The sequence below is a fragment of the Danio rerio genome, chromosome 23 (assembly GCF_052040795.2).
Source record: "Danio rerio strain M-AB ecotype USA chromosome 23, GRCz13ab, whole genome shotgun sequence".
Taxonomy (NCBI): Eukaryota; Metazoa; Chordata; class Actinopteri; order Cypriniformes; family Danionidae; genus Danio; species Danio rerio.
In genome coordinates this window covers 41,397,413-41,418,610 of record NC_141043.1, presented here as the reverse complement: position 1 = coordinate 41,418,610, position 21,198 = coordinate 41,397,413, and positions in this window count along the sequence as shown.

The following is a 21,198-nucleotide window of genomic DNA, read 5'->3' as shown; positions in this document are numbered from 1 at the left end:
AATAAATTAATTAATTCTGCAGATTTATCCCTACAATGTTCCAGTGATCTCATCAAAATCTATTTATACTTGACTTTTAATTCTGGATCACAGCAAACATGTCAGTTGTAAAGACGCCAAAGTTACCTCTGTTTGTCTTTGTTCTGTCTAGTCTAAGACTTTCCATAAACAGCCAATCCGGCAGGCAGTCCTGCATTTGTTGTCCAAAAGATGACCACGGTGAGAAGGTTGACTGGTTTGTAACCCCAATATCCCCGAGCATCTGATGGTCGGCTGAAACATCTGCTGTCTCATTTGCCATTCTAATTCAAATCCCTGCGTGGCCGAGCAGCCAGAGAGCCTCTAATTGGCTCAAATTACACCAGGCTTTTTTTTTTAAAAGATGTTTTCTGAAATATTTACTGTCATGTCTCACAGAGGTCCCTGGATTTGACACCGAGTTTGACAATGTCTTTTATAATATTCAATGAGTTAGACTTTATTTATTCGTTCATTCATTTTCCTTCGGCTTAGTCCCTTTTTTAATCAGAGGTTGCCACAGCGGAATTACCCACCAATTTATTCAGCATATGTTTTACACAGCGGATGCCCTTTCAGCTGCAACCCATCACTGGAAAACACCCATACACTCTCACATTCCAACACTACGGCCAATTAAGCTTATTCAATTCACCTTTAGCGCATGCCTTTGGACTGTGGAGGAAACCGGAGCACCCAGAGAAAACCCACGCCAACGTGGGGAAAACATGCTAACTCCACACAGAAATGTCCACTGGCCCAGCCAGGGACTCAATCCAACGACCTTCTTGGTGTGAGATGACAGTGCAAACCACTGAGCCACCGTGTTGCCAGCATGGATTCAAGATTCAGACAGAAATCAGTCAAGTTTGGTGCAGTGGCGCCCCCAGAAAATTTTCTTAGGGGTGGCCAGAAGAGGCCACACCAAATCTTGGGTTGGCAAACAAAAAAAATTATGAATTCAGTGTAATGTTATATTTTTGTTTTTGGTAAATGTAATAATGTAGTTTTTATTCATTTAATTAATTCTTCTTGAAATATAGCTATTTATGCCTTGAAGTAATTCAGGAAGTACATGTGCAAACCAAATAAAAATCTATGTTAACTTTTTTACATGCTTTTATTGTACATCATACGATATATGCCATGTCTAAAATTAATGAAGATTAATGAGTTTATTATTCCCAGAGATGGGTTGCTGCTGGAAAGGCATCCATTGTGTAAAAATGTGCAAGATAAGTTGGCGGTTCATTCCACTGTGGCGACCCTGGATTAATAAAGGGACTAAGCCGAAAAGAAAATGAATGAAAGAATAATGAGTTTATTAATAACCCAAACAAATGAACAAACTGAAACAAAAAGGCATTACTATACACACTCACTATACCTAATAATATTATTTATCCATATTGCTTTTTGAGTCATTTTATTAAAGCAGCTTCTTCTATTGATATACTGTACCTTAAGGTAAATATTAAATTGCCATTGCTGTATATTGAAGGTGTGTGCGTGCTGTCAACGACGATCAGGGAGGGTAGTGGTGGTTCTAGTTTAAATGACACCCTGGGCGAACCACCCTATACACCCCACCTCCCTTGAATTGTTATATTTGTTATTCAATAAATATAACAATTTATTTATATTTATTTTAAATAAATACAATTAATATTATTATACAATTATTATTCTGAATAAATAACAGAAATCAGTCCTAAATATTACTGGAAAACAACAACTGGAGTGATATGCCAAGATCACTTAAGAAAACTTTTGCATGAAAATTAATTATGACAATTCTAAAGAATACAAAAAATGTATTATAGAATTATCTGTGGTCTTAGACCAGATCATGGCTGAAAAATCATGTTATGAAGTCTTACCTCCCTGACTCATTATCCCTCCTTTCTGCTTTAAAGGCATGCTTAGTGAAAGTAACATCATCATTATATTATATAAACTTTAGTCGACTTTCTCCTCTGCTCAAAAGGCTGTTACTCCGTTTCACGGCGCATGAGGGGCGCGTATTTTGTCGGCGTGCATGCAAACAACCAACCGGGATTCACACAGGAGTGCGTGAGGCGCGGGGGAATGGTTTTCTGCGCGCATGCGTTAGTTTGCTTTCACCAGCATTCAGCATTGAACCACCACTAAGTGGGAGAGACAATGAATCAGCTACGTCAGTAACACCAACAATAATTTAGTGGCTGCATTTTATTTATTTAAACATTGGGGATTTATAAGTACATTTAAATCAATAATGTCAACAGCAAAGTTATATTGGGGTGGCCAAAGGGGTGGCCACAGGGGTGGCCAGAGTTTACCGAGGGGTGGCCGTGGCCACCCCTGGCCACCCCTTGGGGGCGCCCCTGGTTTGGTGAAGGAAAAATCATGGTTTGGGGTTACATTCAGTATGGGGGCATGCAAGAGATCTGCACCCTGAAGACATTTGTTCTGCACCTTACATTACAAACCACAAGAGAAGGCAAATTCTTCAGCAGGATAGCGCTCCTTCTCATACTTCAGCCCCCACATCAAAGTTCCTAAAAGCAAAGAAAGTCAAGGTGCTCCAGGATTGGCCAGCCCAGTCACCAGACATAAACATTATTGAGCATGTCTTGGGTAAGAGGAAGTAGGAGGCATTGAAAATAAATCCAAAGAGCCTTGATGAACTTTGGAGTTGTGCAAGTCATTGCAGAGATGTATGGATGCAGTCTTCCAAGCTCATGGGAGTCATACACAATTTAAATTTTTTTCTCCGATGCACCATGACTTTATATTCTACACTGCACATTATTTCTGTTAAGTGACAAGACTTTTGTCTAAGCAAAGCCAGACCTTACTGTTCTAATTAAATAATTCAAAATCAAGGCATGATCATATTTTATTTTGGTAAAATAAGCATAATCTAGAGGGCTTTGCCTTTCATATAAGCCACTTCTGATACCAAATGATCAACTAGAAGTCAATTTATTATTATATTTAAAATGTATTTAATTTATTTTATAGTTTTATTGAATTAAATTTTTTTAGCAAGTTAGACTTTTGACTTGCAATGCATTAAATGCATTGCAGATACATGCAGATACATGCATTTGGAGATAACAGAATTACATTTTTTATTGTGTATACTGAAGTTTTACTTAATAAAAAATGACGTTTTTATTCGCAATGCATTAAACTTCAGTATACACAATAAAAAAAATGTAATTCTGTTATCTCCAAATGCATGCATCTGCATTAAAAAGAACATCAATTTAAGCCACACCGTATAATACAAAACCAAAATGCACTGGATAAATAACCATAAGTGTCTCATTTAGTAGAATGTTTTTAAATATTATAATCAAGTGCAATTACTCATGAGATGCCCTTGTTTATAGTTTGATCATTGACGCATATATGCAGTCTTCATTATAAATATGTATATTTGACTTAATCATGTATAAATGTATATTACAGTACACTCAAATCCACAAACAATTTAGCAGCCGGCATAATGAAATCTTAGCATGTCGACACTGGCAGCAAATCTATTTGTGATGCTAATTTACAAACGCCTGATCTAAATGCAGGCTCTGAAATGGTTTGCAAATAAATTTCCTCCTTTCATAATTCCCTAATGACCCAGAACAGGTATTATGCACCAAAAAATGAATAATCACCACAAAGTTTTATTGAGAGGAAACAAAGCAATCGCGTCTCTGAAATGAATTATGAACATGTTTTACTGGTGGGAATTAGGACGGAACTGTTTAGTTCAAGCTGCGTTTAGCAAAAGGCGTTCGCTGCTAAATGAGAAATGAAGCCTGGCTCCAAATACCTTCTCACTTTTTTAAACACACTCGACGGGAGGCCAGCGTGAGATTTGAGGCTGCCTTTTGATGATACACTTTGGCGGTGTTGACAACAGCTCTCAGAAACTCGCATTACCACCCACATCTATTGTCAGCCAGGTCTATAAGAGGTGCGACGCATGGAGACTAACAAACAGAGGCCGGGTCAAACCTGAGTGCCTATTCATATGTTTGCTTTACTTCGTTTTTTTTAAATGGCACAGCAGGCTTTTAAAGCCCCGGGACATCTTAATACAAACAAAAAGCAACCTGTACTTTGCATTCCTTCCACAATGGTCGCAAATCTGCTGTCTTTTTTTTAGTGGTGCGTGAAAAGTTTAAGTTGGTATTTGTTATGCCCGTTACTGTACAATAAAATGTCACGACGTCCTCAGGCTGACATAGTTTGTGCAGAATTTCCTTTCAGAGTATGAATTTAATCCCTAATAATCAAGTATTACAGGAGAACATCGAGAAATGGACCTTTCGTTTGCCAGAAGAAATGGCTTTCTTCCATTTTATCAACTAAATCAACAGGAATGAAAGAACTTACAAGCTTTTACCTCTAATCAGGTTGGAAATGTATTACCGGTGGAGAGTTTAGAGGGAGACGCAGACTTTTTCCCCCTCTCTCTGTGTAAGTCATTTGTTTTTTACTATTAAATTCTGTCAGCCATGCAGAAGCGAGCAGAAGTCGAGGAAGAGAAGTTTTCAAATAGATTCTCTAAATTATACAGACGCCGTTTTATGGAAATGATTCAATAAATTTGGCATTACAGGAATAGTTTGACTGAATTGAAGCTTGCTGTGTTATTTACTCTTGTGTCGTTCTGAACTTTAAAGTCGAGGACAGAAGGGGAATTCTTGAACTTTTTAAAATTGAAAGCAGGGTTGTCAAACTGCCAGCTTGTGGACCATGACGTCAAAAATATAACAAGATTCGTCCCCCCAAAACATATATTTTTGAATCACTATCATTGTTGTGAAGTCACATATAGACCATTTCAATGTGGTCATGTCATTGGCCTATGACCATTTCCTGCTTTTTCTCAAACTGTTTCATAACTGTAACAAGAGGCAATTCAATCATAACTTAATGTTAAAACAGCCATCATGACATAAATTATCAACATGAGGCTCTTTTTGGATTCTCGGAAGCTGTAGAAATTAAACATGTAAAACAGGAAATACATTGGGACCATCTTGTTTACATCCCTCAAAATAGTCTGGCCAACCCTGTTCCTGGAGAGCTTCCTTCCTGCAGATTTCAGTTGCTACAATTTCGATTATCGAATCAAAAAATAGAATCGTCAATGCTCCCACGCCCCCATGTCACGTGACGTTAGCTTGGCTTGCCAAGCGGGAAAAAAAACATGCTTGTTGAAGTGCTTGTTAAACTGCAGACGAGACCCGTCGACAGAACTTAAATCCTCTCCTCTTTCAATAAAGTCGCCGGTGTGGAAGCATTTTGGATTTCCAGTTAGTTATGTTGACAACGTTCGTGTTGTCGACAAAAAAACCCCCACAGTTTGCAAGCTCTGCTATGTACGTATTACAGTTGGGATGATAGACGATGGGCGCATCGGGATCCTCCGCCCCGAACCCGTTGCAAATCCGCTCACGAAAAATACACACTCAGGCCCTGTTTACACTGTCTTTGTTTTTAAATGGCATTTTAGAACGACAACGATCCACATCCACACTGGCGTGTAGCATTTCTGAGCAGCCCTCCTTCCTCACAACCGCTGAAAACGCACATCACGTGACCACACACACTCATTCACACACAGATACAGACGCACACACATTGTCATGCGCTCGAGTCAGCGGGTCAAGGCAGTTAGGGAGTCAGTAGACTGCTTCCATCTTTTACTTTCACACAAGTACTTAGTCATTTTAGCGAACACCTCAGATACTGTTGGCTGGTTTCTGTTGGTTGTGCACCTTTTTTACCGATGCCATTATAACGACACAGATCACTGCCTATTCACGAGTCCCGCAGAAAAAAGTGATTGACAGGTTGTAATTATGTGTGTAACTTACCTTTATTCATTTACTGTATGATTTGTTCATGGGTAAAACAAAGACCATGCAAGTCAGGTAGTTTAAACGGTAGGCTACTAATAATTAATTCGTTAATAATTAATTATTCATAATCGAAAATCGAATCGAATCGTGACTTTAGAATCGAAAATGTAATCGAATCGAGGATTTGGAGGATCATGACATCCTTACTACCCATATTAAAAACACCTGAACCAATTAATTAGGACCTGAACACTTAGTTATAATTACAGGCATGTGTGTTAGATATGGGTTGCAACTGAAATCTGCAGGAAGGTGGCTCTCCAGGAACAGGGTTGGCCACCCGTGCTCTATACACTTTTGGTTTTGACCCTCAACCTACTGGACGTTTAAAGTAATGCACTATATGTTCAGGTTACTCTCGGTTTCTCTCAGTGTGCGGTCGAGAGTAATGCAGATGCAAATTATTTCTGGGGCTGATTGAAACATTGAAATATATGTCCATAAGTCCTAATGTTTACTTAAGCTCTAGTTTGGAAAATATTCAAGGGTCATTTGATTTTAATTAGTTTATACCCCCTGTATTGTGTTGTACAAACGCATCTCCATGGCTTACACGTTGGTGTAAATATGATCATTTAACTAATATTTGATTCAAATGGCCTAATTCAATAGATTTTCCTCGTATGCATATAAATATTTGTAAGATTTTTTTCTTTTTTAAATATTTCCAAAATGATGTTTAACAGAGCAAGGAAATTTTCACAATATGTCTGATAATATTTTTTTATCCTGGAGAAAGTCTTATTTGTTTTATTTTGGCTAGAATAAAAGCAGTTTTGAATTGTTTATGAACCATTTTAAGGTCAAAATTATTAGCCCCTTTAAGAAATTTTTTTTCTCGATAGGCTACATAACAAACCATCGTTATACAATAACTTGCCTAATTACCCTAACCTGCCTAGTTTACCTAAAATGACAAATGACAAATAAAGGCTCAGAATCAAAAGAACAACAATCCTTGCAATCTTATTTAAAAAGTAAAATGACTGTAAAGTTTAAACATTGCTGAATAACAGGAGTGCCAAAATACGACATAAAACTGGATAAAACAACAACAACAATATAATAATGTAACAATATAGTAAGATGTAATGTTTAAACTCTACAGTGATTCTATTTTAGGTAAGGTTGCAAAGATTTATTTTTCATTTGAAGTACAGTTTCATGTGTGTATCTTTAAATGAATAGGAATAAATAACGTACTTTTTCCAGTTTAGAATTTAACTGAGCCTTTATTTGTTGTTTATAAGGGATTTATAAAGCATAAATAGTCCTCACTTTAGATTAGGTCACAAAACTAGATGAAGTTGTGTTAATAAAGCATTCATTAACATATATAGTAACCATTAATATATGCCTGAATAATAAGACATAAACGTTGATTTCAATAGTTTATTAGTCATTTACTAACTCATTCTGAATGATCCTAAAAACCCTCAACTACTCTTAAATACAAATGGTTTGTAAATAATGCGATACTTAATTTAGTAATGAAAAATAAATCATTAACAAAGTATGAAAATACAATTATTAACCACAAATATATTGGTGCTTATAAGTCAAGAAAAGAGCATTTGTAGCTGCAGTTATAAACTGCTTACAAACATTTATTAATGTAGAGTTAATGCCTAACAGATAATGAATTCACTAGATGCTAATGCTTAATAAATTATTTATAGTGTGTAGTTATTATAAAGTGTTACCAAAATGTCTTAATTTGCATTACAACAATTAGCAAAGGTCTCAGGGGATTGGAACGACATAAGTGTGGGTATTTAATAGAGAATTTTCATTTTTGAGTGAATTAGCTCCTTCTTGTCTCTTTTGTATTTTACCCTAGGTGCTACAACAGATAGCTCACTGGGGAGTGGGGTTTGGGGCCTGCAAGAGACAATAGTGATGATGAAAGAGCTCCGGAGGAATAAAATGAGGAGTGAGGGTAATAGAAGATAATAGAGGACCAGGCCGGGACACTGCTGTTTGGTTTATGCTTGCTTCAGTGCTATAGTTGTCTGTAGGGGATTTTTTTGAGGGCTGTGAACCTACACTGGTCTCACGGCTCGGATAGGATCATCATGTCATCGATTCGGTTCAATTCGATATCACTGTGCATTGACGATGCTTTCCATACACAGTTTTATATTTTCTTCACAGCGCAGCAATTCTTGTATTAAAATTTATAAATATATTTATACACTATTTGTAATACATTTTTGTCTTTTAATATAAACAGTCAGATATATGAACTTAACCTTTAAACAACACGAACATTTATAGCAAATAATATAAACAAATATAAATATCCCGCTCGCTTTCTGATACTTGTCTACCAAGTTCTCTTACACCCCTTTGATTGGTCACTCGCTAAACAGAAAGGGCTGTGATTGGCTCTTGTGTGCTGCGCTCTTCACAGATGAGTGACATTGATAAACGGCAGCGGCGATCATAGCTGATCCATGATAGACACTGTGAAGAAAAGTCTGCAGACACGCGCTCGTGTCTGTATCCAGAAGTATCGCTGTACCAGCCGAGAGGAGAGGAAACGTCAAGCCAGCAGGTCAAATGGGCCAGTGAGAGAAAGAAATGGAGTTTACTTTCATTCTCTCAATCACAGTGAAATAGAGGCTTCGGTTGTAAATTTCAGTGAAAAACTGTCCACACGTAGTAAAATTGTGCACATTTTCTGTGTTTTTAAGTAGTTGGAGCATTGTAAATACTCACGCTCGCCTCCCTTGCCATAGTAAGCTACAGCGACATATCGCATATGAGATTAACGACGTCACTACTTAATAACCGGTTATGAGTATTACTGAACCAATACCAAATTGTCTGCGTCTGCATCACGGTGCACCGAAAAAACTATTTTGGCACACCTATTTTTTTGTTGTTTGTGTACTATTATGCCAATTTTTACATGATGTAAAATAAGTCTCTGATGTTCCTAGAGTGTGTTTGTGAAGTTTCAGCTCAAAATACCACACAAATAATGTTTTATAACTGTTTGCTAAGGCTATGCTACAAGTGCCTATGTGTCAGCATAGTGGCAGATTCAAAATTAAGACTAACATCCTATGCTAATGAGGCAGAGATTGTCACTAATGGGCGGGGCTTTCCCCTTTCATGACATGTACAAAGGAAGAATGTCAGTCAAAATGTTTCTGCAGGCTGTTTTTATCAAGCGTGATTATAAAACAATAAAATTAATACATTTTAATCATTAGAAGCTGGTTAAATACACAGACTGTTGCCACACCTGTGTTTAATCCCCTATTTAAAGTGATTTTTGCACAATAGGTCCCCTTTAAGATTTCATTTTACATGATAATTGATCAAACATCGAGAAAAACAGTTGCTTTGCAATTATGCATCAAAACTAATGAGAAAATTGCCTGCATTAGTCATATTTAAGAAAACGATGCTCTGTTTAGTTTTAAGCAAAGCTGAATGAGAAGCCTTTTGTTTTGTAATCGTTTTGCATAGGCACTTAGACTTTTAATTAAGTCAAATTTTGACACATAACCCATAATTATATATAATTTCTCAACACGGCTGCGCTTGCATCTATTCAGACAAGTTAATTACTTTATGGCCCAAACCGATTCTGAATGCGCTTTAGGGTGGGCGTAAGTGCGATCCTGGTGAGTGTCCACTCCAGTGTGTGCCGCAGAGGTGTGTGACTTTTAATGTCTCCAGAAATAGCCAAAACATCAGCTTTTGTTGTGTTTTAGTGGAGGGGATCCACTCTCAAACTTCAGCGAGCGGCTGTGAACTCTGATCCTCAGAGTGCACTTTCACTTTGCCACCATCATTTATTAATACACTGTCACCTGAGGTCTCCGTTCACGGGAAAGACAACAACACAGCAAGCGTTCCCAGCTGACAATTACACTTAAACAACAGCGTGTCCTCCTAATGAAAACCAAGGAGATGCTGCCACACACACAAACACACACACAATTTTACACCAGATGACAGGTCTGGTCCTTTGTGCCATTTCAAAGAGTAACCCACAAAATATCCCCGCATGTTGTTGAACAGACGAGAGCCTCTTTTTTTTTACCTATTTCTTAAGTGTGATAGATGGAGTTTGGCATTAAACTGCCTGACTGCCCGCATCGTGTCCCTATTCTCCAGGGAAGAGACCACCGTCGAATAGCAATACAGCGCTTCCAGCAAAAGCTTTTGTTTCCCCTCAATCTGCAGCCACTGAATTGTTTCACACTTTTATTGGCTTCCTAGTGCCTTTGAGTCGAGCGCTTATAGAGGATGAATGCGCTCAGAAGCGCAGCGTTTCATTGTTCACCGCTGGCTTTACTCAGCATTACTCAACTAAATTAGACATGTTTTCTTGCTCCAAATTATTCCCACTAAAACTCTCTGCTGAAATGGATAGTGTGGCTGGTGACACAAGGTTCTCTAGGCCTGATTTAGGCTAAAACACATCTCAAATGCGCTCATTGATGAGCTGCTTGACTATAATTCTTTTAAGTGTCCGGTCAGGGTGTGCATTTACTATGGGCAGTACTGTAGTAGAGTGGTCCCCAACCCCCAGGCTGCAGATCGGTACTGGTCCGTGGATCAATTGGTAGCAGGCCACACAAGAAATCATTAATTACTTCTGTTTTATTTATTATCTGAGTCAGAATTTATTAAATTTCTATTTATTATCTTTTATTTTGAAAAATGACCGTATTCTCTCAGCTATATCTTGGTCACTTGCGTGCCAAAAATTAACACACATGCAGCTAAATGAGTAAGAAACAGACGTCTTTGAAAAGCTTCTTTGCAAAGAAGAAAAGTAAGAGATCCGCAAACCATTTGTCAACAAATAATCCAGCATGTCTGTGCAAGAAAAATTATTAACTGATCAACTTGTGCCCATATCCTGTCTAATCCATGTGCAAGTTTGTTATTTCCAAAGGAGGTACACAGTTTGTGCGCGCATATTAGGAGCGATGCGCTCGCACCTTCCAGTCGCACCCAGTTAAAAATATCTCGAGAATGCTACAAGCTCACCGTGAATCAAGTAACAAGAAATGACCAATCAGCCTCATATTTTTGTATGGAATATACACATATGGGTAGACTAATTATCTCAGACAAACACAGAACACACAAACACTGCAGTGCTTTTTAATTTTCTCCAGAAATAAAACTTATGACAGAGTAGCAGCAATGTTTTGCCAGCATGTCATCGCCTAAAAAAAGGGCTAATGGTCACCTATGAATGTACAAAAAATTGTCAACCGTTGTCTGGTGTCACACAACCAGCGATCGCTTTCCAGAGATCGCTGGTTCTCACACGAACACTAAGACTACACTTCCGCATTTCCCAGGACTACATTTTCATACAAGCACTGTTCCCAGACACCCATGCTCATTCATCTGCTTGATTGCACTGACCAGCTGAACCCTGTCAGAGACTGATAACATACCATACATAAACCATTCATTCACTCACCCTGGTGGCCGAGTCTTGTCTACCCTAGTGTGACTTTACAACGCATTTCCTTGTCTTGTTTCTCCGTGTTAGACCTTAGCCTTGTATCCCTGTTATCCTGTTTAGCCGCCTGCCTTATGACCTATTGCCTATTGATTCTGGATTGTCCACATTTACCCGTTTGCACCTGTATGACCACTGCTTGCCTGACGCTGAATAAACCTGCATATTGGATCTTACCCCCTGTTGTCCTCTGTCACTCCACCCAGTCATTACATCTGGTCTGTATAGTGATAAAAAGATTGGGGGCCACTGCTGTAGTAAAGAGATCCCACTGTTTCATGGACACCAAATTCAACTACTTTCTAACTCACTAATTTTACATCAAGCACTTTATTACACAACACCAGCATATATAGTGCATTGAAAGTCTTTCTGTACTTAACATTTTGCTTACATGTTCTAGTCATGATGATGCTTTGAATGTGTCATTTTCACAAATGTAGACTGTTTTAAACAGTCATGTACAAATAACTTTAATACAATTAGTTTAACTTAATACTGTTAATATCCAAATGCTGTTTCTGAAATATTGATAAAATGCATTATTTGTCATACACTGTGAAAAATGCAGGGTTCCACACAATTCATTCATGTTGTCCCAGCACAAATCGATTAAGTTAACTTAACACTTTTAACAAATTTATGTGGGTTAAAAATAAAAAATTAAGTTGTCCCAATGAAATCTCAAGAATTATGTTGTTTCAGCTCAAGTAGTTTGAACAAGTAAAAAAATTATAGTAAAAATTCTAGTTCTTGTATAAGATTTAAATGTACGACTTTTAAATTAAGAATTTTGGTGTTTGTTTTATTCAGCTTTTGAAAGTAGCACAGAATTGTTGAAATAACAGTATAAACTTTAAATTCTGGTAACAAACTGATCTGATTCGGAAGGCATTTGTAAACAGTTGATCCACTGACATAATGCAAGGAGGAATGGCAGAGGATCCCCAAATCCAGATGTGAAAAACTCAGGGCCGGAGTGAGACTCCTTTTCAGCCCTGGAGTTTCAAGCCTCAGACCGGCCCACCTCAGTTCACGACTGACTATATTAAAATAAGGTCATTTCCAATTCAGTTTCTAATGACACTATCACGTCTTTTTTTAAGAGAACAGCTGCTTTAGAACTTCAAATGTTCAACAACCCTAACAGTATTGTATGTCGTAACAATAAAAATGAAAAAAATTACATACTCAGATGAGGATCAAACCCAGGTCAGCAGCGTCGTAATCTAACGTGCTAACCACTGGACCACAATAGTTGTATTCTAAGAAGTGACTCATCTAAGTAATATCATCATCAATCTGCAGGCTGGTTATATATAAAAAGAGCAGAGCTGCGGTAAACAATTGAATAAGAAGACTGTGGTCAAGTAAATAAATAAATTAATTTAAAAAGTGTGACTGCTGAGAGCAACAGATTCTGGAGCTAGGGACGCCGGCCCTCACGGCCAAAAAACGGACCGGCCCACCAGGAATTCTCCCGGTCCTTCCGATTAGCCAATCCGGGCCTGGAAAAACGTATTGTATCTTTCCCAAAAAGACTCATGGCTGTATTAGATCAAAATACTGAGCAAACTGAATACTTAGGACCACGTGATATTTCAGTCTTTTAAAATTTTTTTATTTTTTTTATGAATCTGCAAAAAAAATCCACAATTCTGTGCTTTTCTGTCAATATGGGGTGCTGTGTGTACATTAATGAGGAAAATAAATGAACTTAAATTACTTTAACAAATGGCTGCAATATAGCAAAGAGTAAAAAATTTAAGGGGGTCTGAATACTTTCAACGGTGACGCATTGCTGTCGCACGCATTATTTTTTCCCACTCAGCTATGTCGTTATAACAAACAAGATCTTTTCTTGTAAAAATTATATCTTTTTTGTTATGAGATCTCATTAAAACGAAGAGAATTAAGTTGTTATTTCCACATAATTGTGTTAATTTCTATCTAAGCCCAAAGATGGCAGAATAAAACAGGTCAATGTGCATGCTTTAAGTAAAATCTTTAAGGTTACAAAACTATAGAGCACTAATATGTGTTAAATGTTAAATTAAATATAACTCATAAATATATTTGTGTCGTTTAAATGAGAAAAGATGTTGTTATTACAAGAAAAGATCTTGTTATAAAGAGAAAAGATGTCGTTTTATCGAGAAAAGATCTCATTATAACGACATTGCTGAGTGGAAAAAAATTATGCGTGTGGCAGCAATGCGTCACCGTAACTTTCCATACCGACTTTCTATTATAATACTGATTTTAAGGCATATTTTCTTTACTAAAGGTAGGGTAAGGTTTACATTTCAAGAAATCTAACCAAGCATAATTATGTTACAGCACTGGCGAATGTGTTTACAACATATTGAACTTTAATTTATATTATAATCTATGTAACTGAAGATGTATTTAGCCTCCAGCAACTCACTTATAATTGCAAAAAGCTTTATTTGCTTGTAAATTATTCAACTGTTTCTCAAGTGTTTAAGAGATCTCTGTATCACCTTAATGAGTCAACGTCTTTAATTAAAATGTAATTACAAGCATCTTTTTTTTCCACGTATATAAAGATTCAGAAATTTGTGCGTGTGTGTGTGTGTGTTTTTGTTATAATTAAAATCAATGAAAAGACTAGTGTAGGATGTTTGAAAGTTTGGATGACACATAAACTATTCAATTATTAACTTCATTCTCTAGCGACTCACTAATAATTGAAGAAGTTTTCATTTAGTACATTTTTCTATTGTTCAACACCGACTTTGAGAGTCATTTAAATAATCAGCAACTTAATAGATTAGGAAATCGCCTTAAATAATTGACTGTTTTAATTAAAATGCTATCAAGAGAATCACTTTTTTACGTTTGAATTTTTTTAATGTATTCATTTCATGATTTGTCTCATGAGCATTGTTTTTCTCTGTAATTATATTGTATATTTATCTGTTTATTATGCACAGGAAAAAGAAGAACAAACTGCAAGACGTCCGAAATTTGGATGACACCATCTAATGTCATCATACACTAAATAAAACAGCAACATATAAAATTAACAACATTCATATTTCTAATACATTATAAATTTTACCAGGGACGGCATGGTGGCTTAGTGGTTAGCACTGTCGCCTAACGGCAAGTAGATCACTGGTTCGACTCCCAGCTGGATCAGTTGGCGTTTCTGTGTGTAGTTTGCATGTTTTCCCAGTGTTCGTGTGGGTTTCCTCCTGGTGCTCCGGTTTCCCCCACAGTCCAAAGACATGCGTTACAGGTGAATTGGATGAATGTGTGTGAATGAGTGCATATGGGTGTTTTCTAGTACTGGGCTGCAGCTGGAAGGGCATCCTCTGCATGCAACATATTTTGGAATGGTTAGTGGTTCACTCCACTCTGGTGACCACTGATAAATAAGAGACTAAGAAGGAAAAAAATGAATGAATTAATTATATCTCAATCAACCTTCCGACGGATAAATCCCTTAAACTACAGGCGAACATTTTCATCTTGTACAATACTCTTAAATCTTAGTCATGTTCCCAATTTCCGAGTAACATGCAAACTATTTCTAAATACAGTATGTGCCTGAGTCTACATTTTTGCAAAAAAGATTATACATCGCTCTAAATACGTTTCATTGTACGGTTCAGATGAAAAATTAACTAGAGGGTGCTGTCCACATTTTTGCAATTCTGAAATGCGTTACTTATGGTACGTTTTGTTGTTTCAGATACACGTCTTTTCATACAGATCACCAAGACCTAGGAATTACTGACCTAAACCCAACCAATACCAAACAATCAATAGTTTTTAAAAGAAAAAAAAAAGAAAAAGTGTGTATAAGTACAGGGTGATTCAAAATGAATACCACAACTTTGAATACCGAGAACTGCAAAGAAGAACAGGAAAGCTAAGCTCTTTCTGTTGTCGACTTACGTAAGGAAGCTCTGAAGTTTCATTTGGTTGCCTATTTTGAACAAAAGGTATAGGCATGGGCCGATATAAGTTGATATGATAATCTTGGATAAAAATATCACGTTTTCACTGTATCACGATATTGTGATTACTCCTTTTATATATATTATTTTTAAATGTCTGAGTAAAAACTATTTTTTCCCCTCACAGTATGTTTTATTTTGAGAAACATTTATGATCTTCTAGAACAGTCAAGCTGAATAATTCAAATGAATCATTGACTTCTGCTGTCATCATTAGATTAAAAAAAAACTGATTTCTTTACAATTTAAAACGGCATCTTTGGAGATCTTTTCTGTTGGAGATACTGTTGTCCTAAACAACTAATAAAAAAAAAAAACTTAAATAAAAAATCTTGCACATACCTAAGGAACAGTATAGCAGAAAATTTGGTAAAACAACTACACACTATGAACCATTTATTAAGCATTAGCAAATAGTTAATTTATTATCTGTTAACCATTAACTCTACATTAATAGATGTTAGTAAGCAGTTTATAACTACAGCTACAAATGCTCTATTCCTGACTTATAAGCACATTTATAATGTGCTTAATCATAGTACTTTCATACTTTGTTAAGGATTCATTTTTCATTACTAAATTAAGTATTGCATAATTTATGAACCAGATATTTAAGCATAAATGGTGTTTTTTAAAGATCATTCAGAATGCGTAAGTAAATGATCAATAAACTCTTCAAATAACCATTTATATATCTTATTATTCAGGAATATATTAATAGTTGTTGCGAGGTAGTGGCCCAATAGGTAGTGCTGTCGCTACCTAGAAGGTCGCTGGTTTGCGGGTTCGAACCTCGGCTCAGTTGGGGATTCTGTGTGGAGTTTGCATTTTCTCCCTACTTTCACTTGGGTTTCCTACGGGTGCTCCGGTTTCCCCACAGTCCAAAGACATGTGGTACAGGTGAATTGGGTTGGCTAAATTGTCCGTAGTGTATGAGTGTGTGTGTGTGAATGTGTGTGTGGATGTTTCCCAGAGATGGGCTGCGGCTGGAAGGGCATCCTCTGTGTAAAAACTTGCTGGATAAGTTGGCGGTTCATTCCGCTGTGGTGACCCCGGATTAATAAAGGGACTAAGCCGACAAGAAAATGAATGATTGAATGAATGAATATTAATAGTTAACTTGTATGTTAATAAATGCTTTATTAACACAACTTCATCCAGTGTGACCTCATGTAAAATGAGGACTATTTATGCTTTATAAATCCCTTATAAATGACAATTAAAGGCTCAGTTATATTTTAAACAAGGAAAAAAAGAAAAGGAATGACTTTATTAATTTCTACTCATTTAAAGATACACAAATGAAACTGCATCAAATGAAAAATGAAAATCTTAACTTTTAAACATCGCTAAATGACATTGAAATGCAGTATCATAACATAATTGTTAAATTATTATATTGTTGTTGTTTTATCCAACTTTGTTATATTTTGACACTCCTGATATTCAGCAATGATTAAACTTTACAGTGATTTTACTTTTTAGATAAGATTGCAAAGATTATTGTTCATTTGATACTAATTTAACTGTCATTTATAAGGGATTTATAAAGTATAAATAGTCCTCAATTTAGATTAGGTCACAAAACTAGATGAAGTTGTGTTAATAAAGCATTTACTAACATATAAATTAAATATTAATACATGCCTGAACAATAAGATGCATAAACGTTGATTTCAGTAGTTAATCATTTACCAACTCATTCTTAAAAACCACCAACGACTCTTAAATACAAATGGTTTGTAAATAATGCGATACTTCAGTTAGTCATGAAAGATCAACCAGTCTTAAATTATGAAAGTACAATCATTAAGCACATTATAAATGTGCTTATAAATCAGTAATACAACATTTGTAGCTGTAGTTATAAACTGCTTACTAACAATTATTAATGTAGAGTTAAAGATTAATAAATAATGAAAAACAATATGCTAATTCTTAATAAATAGTTTATTGTGTGTAGCCCTGACCTCACCCCCTGCGATTTTTTTTATGGGGGTTCGTTAAAGATATGGTGTTTAGACCACCTCTACCAGCTAACATTGAGGGACTGTTATGCCCCAAGATGCCACAGAGAGTGTGGAAAGAGTTAGAATCTTGGGTTGATGTCACTCGAGTGTCTGGAGGGTGTCATATAAACTTGTTTTCTACTGAAAAAACTTGATACTCTTCACATTGATTAATTACCCAAGGTTCCATCATGTTTCTTTGATTAAATACACATAGTCAAAGTTGTAAGTGGTATCCGTTTTGAATCACCCTGTCACGATCACCAGCGATTTAAACTCCATAGATCGCTGGAATACACACACTATTGCTTACGGACTACAAATTCGCCATTTTATGGACTACATCTCCATACATGCACTCTGCTCACACACACATGTTCCTTATTTTGACTGATTGCTCACACACCACCAGAGGATTGTCAAGGACTGATTACACACATGGTATAAGCAGCAAACACACTCTCTCTCTCTATAGTCACCAAGTCATGTTTACATTTTGTCGCATTTCCTTTGTCTTGTTTTCTGTGTTTTTACCCTCGCCTTGTTAATCTGTTTATCCCTGCTTGCCGCCAGCCTTCTGACCTCTTGCCTGTTACTTTGACAACGTTTATGGATTGCCTGTATACATCTGTTTGCCTCTGTATTGACCACTGCTTACCTGACCTTGCTATTAAACCTGCATGTGGATCCGCACCTCTGTTCTTTGTATCACTTCACCCTGGTTACACACCTGTATATTTACCTTTATTTTACATTGCTTAACCGGACTCATCCCTGAAAGCTCTCTGAATCACTACTGCAACTACATACAAAGTGAACTTCCGAGCGAACTGAACACACCAGAAAAATTGGCCATGAGGGGATAGATATGTGCTGCAAACTAGTTTCCAATTACAAATCATAGACATCGTTAAATAGTTTTGAGGTATTTACTTGGTGATTTGCAAAGAACTGCACCAAAATAAGCCTTTATCTGTTAATAATATGTCCCTGTAAGTGTCATTAGTATGAAAAGGAACAAAAGTTGTTAAAGTCATACTACCCCTAGTGTTCATTTTACCTAGAAACTGCAGTCTAGTGTATGTTTAAGTATATTTTTGCAGTTTCACAAAAAATCTAGGCTGAAGTTTCCAATGAGCCCGTGTTGACAATTTGACAGGCTTAAATAAAAGATGCATTGAAAGTGACTGATGACCTGAGGCTGTTAGTCTCTATAATCCTGTCATTTTGTGCAGGCTTTAAAAAACATGAGAGAAGCACTGCTTTTAAGCCTTATGATATTAAATAAAAAAGGAGATCTTGTGATAACTTTTGCAGTGCATTAAACTTTGCATTTGCACACTGTTGTGAAGGTCATGCTCAACTGCAAAGCCAACATCTCAGTGTGTGTGTTTGTGTCTTCCTAAAAACACACTGCAATCAACAGTTTACTCAGGTAAAGATATTGACCCTGCTCTGTGTTAACAGTCATTACTTGGATAAAAAGATAAATATCCAAGGCTAAATGAAAGAATCCGTTTAGTAGAAACAAAAAGTTTTCAAATTAGGCAAATATACAGAGAACCAAACTCATGATTAGCAGTGAGATCAATCATAATGCTAGAATGGTGATAATCTCCATATTGGAATAAGCTAAATTGGCTGTAGTGTATGTGAGTGTGTGCAAGAGAGGATGGGTGGTTTCCTAGTTTTGGGTTGCGGCTAGAAGGGCATCCACTGCGTTAAACGTGCTGGATAAGTTGGCAGTTCATTCCGCGGTGGCGACCCCTGATTAATAAAGGGACTAAGCCAAAAAGAAAATGAATGAATGAATCAATGAATGAATATTAATAATAATACATTTTCTTGATCTGGAACTGAAGGACTGATTACTCTTTTCTATCTTATATCATGATACTCTAATCCATTTTCAAGATAACAACTAAAAAGCAGCAGGTCAGTCGTCTGCCATGTGCAATTTATAAAACTATTTTCATGAAAATATATGGAGAACAGAGGGAAAAACACAACAAAACTCAAAATCGAGAGAAAATACATTTTAAATTGAGAGAAATAATGAATTAAAACTGTACAAACGAAAATGAATGAACCCATGAATTAACAATGAATAAAGCCATGAATAAATTAATGACTGAACTGATCAATGAATGAATGAATGAATGAACAAATTAACTTGTGAATGAATGAATGAATGAATGAATGAATGAATGTACTCGTGGATGAATAAATGAATGAATGAATAAACCAATGAACTTGTGAATGAATGAAATGTTCTTGTGAATGAAAGAACAAATTTGTGAATAAATGAAAGAACTTGTGAATGAATGAACAAACTTGTGAATTAATTAACTCCTGAATAATTGAACTGATGAATGAATTCATGCTCTCATGAATGAAAGAAGTCATAAATGAACTCATGCATGAATGAATGAACTCATGAATCAATGAACTCATGAATCAAGGAACTCATGGCTGAAAAAACTCAATGAAAAACTTATAAATGAACTTATGAATGAATGAACAAACTCATGAATGAACTCACTAATGAATAAATGAATGTTCTCACTAATGAATGAACTCATGAACGAAAGAGTGAATAATATAGTAACAATATACTTTCTTAAACAAACTGAAGGACTGATTATTCTCTTATCATTCTATTTTACAATTGTGGCATATAAACTATGATCCTTACATTTTTCATGCAATTTTCACATTTTACAAAGAATAAATAAAAAAATAAATTAAAATAAAAAAAATAATAATAATAAATAAATAATTAAATAAATAAATAAATAAATAAATAAACTGCAATTCCCTTTTCCTATTTTATTAACTTTGTTATCTAATGGCAAACTTATTTCATTTTGGCATTTTTTCTTATATTATAAGGAGTTTGCAAGAGTTTTTGTTTATGCTTCTCAGATCTGAGAAGATCTTGTGTCTTAAATACAAATAAACACTTTTAAATCACAGGCTTATTTATGGTGGTGTATAAAGAGAAAATAACACAGCTCTCATTTGCTCATGCTCTAATGAAAGGTAACTTGGAAAAATGAATGAGCACATGAATGAATGAATGAATTCATGAATGAATAAATGAATGAACTCGTAAATTAATGAACTCATGAAAAATTGCATGAACTCATGAATGAATGAACTCAAGAATAATTGCAAGAACTCCTTAAATAATTCCTGATTGAATGAACTCATAAATAATTACAAGAACTCCTAAAATAACTCATGAATGAACTCATAAAAGAATGAAATCATAAATGAACGAACTCATGAATAATTGCAAGAACTCCTGAATGAACTCATGAAAGAATTGAACTCAGAAATAATTGCATGAACTCCTGTCTTAACTCATGAATAAATGGATGAATTAAATCATGAATGGATGAACGAATGATCTCATGAATAATCTCATGAATGAACGAAATCCTGAATAAATGAAATCGATCAATGAATTAATGAACTCTTGAATTAATAAACTAATGAATGAATTAATGAACTCATGAATAAATTAATTCATGAATGAACTTATTAATGAATTAATTAATTTATAGTATTTTTCTTATATTTCAAGTTTGCAAGAGCTTTTGCTTATGCTTCTCAGATCTGAACCGTCCATAACACATAAACATTTTTAAATCACATGAATGAATGAAATCATGAATGAATAAATGAACAAAGGAACTTGTAAATGAATGAATTAACTCATGAATGATTGCATGAATGAATTAATAATTGCATGA